General features: G+C 48.6%; 1 protein-coding gene across 10 annotated transcripts in view; it reads right to left on the minus strand.

The window, feature by feature from the left end:
* Positions 1–5,000, minus strand: part of wdpcp (WD repeat containing planar cell polarity effector) — a 177,348-nt gene that overhangs the window by 88,808 nt on the left and 83,540 nt on the right. For 2 of the 10 annotated variants that reach the window (XM_074647453.1, XM_074647449.1), the window contains exon 3: positions 1,314–1,430. The exons of the other annotated variants lie outside the window; for them this stretch is intronic. The gene's annotated coding sequence lies outside the window, so the exon portion shown is untranslated. The remainder of the gene's footprint in view (positions 1–1,313; positions 1,431–5,000) is intronic. 10 annotated transcript variants of the gene reach the window in all.

The following is a 5,000-nucleotide window of genomic DNA, read 5'->3' on the forward strand; positions in this document are numbered from 1 at the left end:
AATATCTCTCTGTCTATATAAACATATAGACATATAGTCACAATTAATCACATGATTGTCCATAGCTAATTGCGACTAATTACACATGTTTTATCTGTTCTAAATGCACCTTAAAGGGAGATTAGTCCAGTATTTAATCCTCTTATCAACATGGGAGTGGACTAATATGCTGCTTTATGTAAATGTATGTATATATTTATTATTATAAATCAATTAACAACACAAATCAATGACAGATATTGATCCAGAAACCCTCACAGGTACTGCATTTAGCATAAAACAATATGCTCCAATCATAACATGGCAAACTGCAGCCCAACAGGCAACAACAGCTGTCAGTGTGTCAGTGTGCTGACTTGACTATGACTTGCCCCAAACTGCATGTGATGATCATAAAGTGGGCATGTCTGTAAAGGGGAGACTCGTGGGTACCCATAGAACCCATTTACATTCACACATCTGGAGGTCAGAGGTCAAGGGACCCCTTTGAACATGGACATGACAGTTTATCCTCTCCAACATTTAGGGTCAGTTTGGAGCGTTATTTAACCTCCTTCATGACCAGCTAGTCTGACATGGTTGGTACCGATGGATTCATCAGGTTCTAGAGTTTACTTTGGTTTTAAAAAACATTTTGTTGAAAGCTGCAAGACCGGTACAGTGAAAACTTTCATGCACGCACACACACACACACACACACACACACACACACACACACACACACACACACACACACACACACACACACACACACACACACACACACCCTGCTGCTCAGGTCCTGGACAGCTGCCACACTCATTCTGATGTCTGGCTGGTTGCTGTGGGCTACCTGCCCCCCCGCAGAGCTTAGTGGGGGGGGGGGGTAGGTCCAGTGTACAGAGGGCTGTGTGGAGGGTGTGGGGGGGGGTCTAGGTTATCGTAGCCTGTCTTTACTCTGGTAAAGAGGCTGCTTTAACATCAAAAGAGGGAAAACATACTCCTCTTTCAAAGAACCTCGACCTCGTCTGCTCTCTGCATCTCTTTCTATGCTCCTCCGTCTCTGTCTCCGTCCCTGTCTCCTCTGTGTGTGTGTGTGTGCACAGAGGAACAGGAAGTGTCTTTGAAGGACTGTGTGTGTGTGTGTGTGTGTGTGTGTGTGTGTGTGTGTGTGTGTGTGTGTGTGTGTGTGTGTGTGCCAGATATAGTGACAGAACTTTAAGTAAATAAACTGGGAAAAGAAAGTTGTTAACGTGTGTTTGGTGGATTATTTCTTTGTTGTATCAATCCTAATGGTCATTGTATTCTACATGGTTGAAAACCTGTTTATTTACCTTCACAATGATGTCACACTTGTAAGGATCATGTATTTGTGGGATGAGCAGCACAGCTGATGATGTGGGGAGCGCTCAAGAAACATGTTCCAAAATGCTCTGCCAATGGTAAACAGTCTGTCTCAGAGTGAGAGAGAGAAACAAGAGAATCCTTTCTCAGGTATCTATAGATTGAAGTCCATCTCGCTCTCTGTCTTGCTCTCAACAGCCTCAAACAGACATTTATTTATTTATATAAGCAGAATCTAACACAGAGCTGTTGTTCTATACATGATGCTCTCCTCTCAGTGTGAACATGGACACAACGCGTCCGGCTACAGAAGGAGTCCAGGTGGATATACGACACAAACATCAACATACTTGGTTTGAATCTAGTAGTATCTAATAGTATATAAGTAAGGGATAATGTACAGCTAGCCGGTCATTGTTGGGAAAGAATCCCGCTTATTACACGGCTACTTACTTAAGAAATCAATCATTTGACACGAAAAAACGGTCCTCCAGAGTCCGACAGCAGAGCTGCACCGGTCTGTTATCAAGAAATAGCGCTGTGATTGACCCAATCAGAATCCAGTATTCAACACAGCCGTGTTCAAATCCATCACCTCAGGGTCTATCGGGGTCTATCGGGGTCTATCGGGGTCTATCGGGGTCTATCGGGGTCTATCGGGGTCTGTCGGGGTCTGTCGGGCTCTATCGGGGTCTATCTGGGTCTATCGGGGTCTATTAGGGTCTATCGGGGTCTATTAGGGTCTATCTGGGTCTATCGGGGTCTATTAGGGTCTATCGGGGTCTATTAGGGTCTATTAGGGTCTATCGGGGTCTATTAGGGTCTATTAGGGTCTATCGGGGTCTATTAGGGTCTATTAGGGTCTATTAGGAGCTCCACTGCAACAAGAGAGAGAGACGGGCTGAAATGAAGGCAGTTCACAGACATTTTGTTTGACATCTCAAGAATCCTCTCTCACAGGTATGCACTCTCCCCCCCATCTCTCTCTCTCTCTCTAACACACACACACACACACACACACACACACACACACACACACACGCACAGATGCCGGAGGCGGTGCTGTCAGCTGGTGCAGTGGTCCCATCACGGTGAGTAGAGAGTGATGTGGTAAATTACAGGGTTAAAGAGCTGCCATGGGGTGACTGACACAAGGCCATCACAGCCATAACACACACACACACACACACACACACACACACACACTCCTCACCTGGCTCTGTGTAAAGCCGGCTCAGACTACAGGAGTTTTAAAATCTTTCTGAAATCAGGTTTCATCACACATGATCACAGATGTTCACAGATGTTCTTCTCTCTAATGTCAAACACGTTCATACGACAACATCTGGAAATAAAGGCGCCTCACACACGCCAGGATATTATTGGGATACACTGATACCAATACCAGGATCGGATATCGGGTCCGATGCTGTGCTCATGTGCTCGCAAAACGGCTCCGATATAACGGCAGCGATACAACTTTACGGCAGCGTGACGTTAACCTCTCGTCAACATCTTCCGGGTCCTCACGCTCCACCTCCCCGACAGTGCGGGCGAGGCGGGCCGGTGGTGCGCCCGACCCCGCTGGGCCGGCTTCCCACCTCAGCCGGCGTGCACTGGCCCTCACTTTCATTGCACCACGGGGTTTTGCTCACACCCTCTGACTCACGCGTGCGTTAGACTCCTTGGTCCAACACCAGACCGCCAGCATCACACACAACGCTTCTGTCACCATGATGGACAGTTGCTTTGACCGTCTCCCCGATGACGTCTGAAGTCGCACACGATCATGGAATACGACATGCCGTGATCGGTCGTGGTCATACGTGTAGTCTCGCCAGTCACCCGACCGAGACACTGCAAGAGTTTATGGTGCTGTGATTGTTAGATCTGACATGGTGACCATCGTCAAAGACACAACATCCTGGAGTCTGATCCCGGCGTTAGACGCTGCATGTGTATGGCCCCGTAGACTGGATCTCCTCACATTACCACATAATCTGGGACAAACATCGGTACCGACCAATTTCCCCTCCTATTCTTCGTGAGGGATGAATCGGGGCTAGACCAGCCCAAACCTCCTGTAGTATGAGTCCGGCTTATGTTTGTCACTTTTTCCTTCCCTATTCCTTCTCTCTCTCTCTTATTTTCCCTCGTGTTCCTTCTCTTATCATCCCTCCGCCTACTTGTCCCACCTTTTATCTATTTTTCCTCCTCATTCTTGTCGCCCATGTTTTTCTGAGGAACCTCCTATTAGAAATGCATGAAGCTTTCTGACCCTGTCTGCAAGCTTCCTCTCTCTCTCTCTCTCTCTCTTTCTGCCAGTCTTTACTCTCCTCGTTCTTTGTCTGGTCTCTCTCAAAGGACAGTGTTTCAGTGCTTTTCTCTTTACTCTACTCTACTCTTTATTGTCTCATCTCTCTCTAAAAGGACAGTGTTTCAAATGTTCTGACTTTTTTCCCACAACCTTTATCTCATGCAGACTCTCTCTCTCTCTACCGCCTCTCGGAGAGAAACATGAAGAACATACAGAGAGCCACCAGAGAGTCTATCTACACAGAGAGAGAGATAGGTCGGGTGTGAGTGTGTAATTGTGAGTGCATATTTGGAGTTCCCCCCCTCAGTCAGCGACTACATGAACACTCTCCTGTATCCAGTAAACACACTCAGGTACTCCACTCAGTCCTCCGTCCAATCTCTCCAACCTCTGATACGTGAACTCAGCCACATACGTATGCATGAAGAGAGGCACATATACAGTACCGTGCACACTCTCCTATCTGTTAACCGTGTGATACCTGAGGAAACGTACACATGCACACATTTACATACATATGAATCCGTGCACACGCAGACAGACTCACACAGGCTGTTATCTGCAGCGTATCCCAGAGGGAGAAGTCCTCCAGCTTTCAGTGTCAGATCAGAGCAAAGAAACTCTGAGAACAACATGAAGAAAGAGGGAGATAATGAAGAGGGAATAAACGGATAAAACAAAGAATCACACCCCTGAAAGGAGTCGAACGTCCATCACGGGAGGGCTGAAAGGAGTCTAACGTACATCACGGGAGGGCTGAGACCACGGAGACGACCGATAACACGCGTGTCTGTGTGTCTGCGTGTCTGTCTGTCTGCGTGTCTGCGTGTCTGCCTGTCTGCCTGTCTGCGTGTCTGTGTGTCTGCCTGTCTGCGTGTCTGACTGTCTGCGTGTCTGCGTGTCTGCGTGTCTGCCTGTCTGCATGTCTGCGTGTCTGTGTGTCTGTGTTTCTGTGTGTCTGCGTGTCTGTCTGCGTGTCTGCGTGTCTGTCTGCGTGTCTGCCTGTCTGCGTGTCTGTCTGCGTGTCTGCGTTTCTGCGTGTCTGCGTGTCTGTCTGCGTGTCTGCGTGTCTGCGTGTCTGCGTGTCTGTCTGCGTGTCTGCGTGTCTGCGTGTCTGCGTGTCTGTGTGCCTGTCTGCGTGTCTGTCTGCGTGTCTGTCTGCCTGTCTGCGTGTCTGTCTGCGTGTCTGCGTGTCTGTGTGCCTGTCTGCGTGTCTGTCTGCGTGTCTGCGTGTCTGCGTGTCTGCGTGTCTGTGTGCCTGTCTGCGTGTCTGTCTGCGTGTCTGCGTGTCTGCCTGCGTGTCTGCCTGTCTGCGTGTCTGCGTGTCTGCGTGTCTGTCTGCGTGTCTGCGTGTCTGCGT

Source organism: Sebastes fasciatus, chromosome 9, assembly GCF_043250625.1.
Source record: "Sebastes fasciatus isolate fSebFas1 chromosome 9, fSebFas1.pri, whole genome shotgun sequence".
In the NCBI taxonomy this organism is placed as follows: Eukaryota; Metazoa; Chordata; class Actinopteri; order Perciformes; family Sebastidae; genus Sebastes; species Sebastes fasciatus.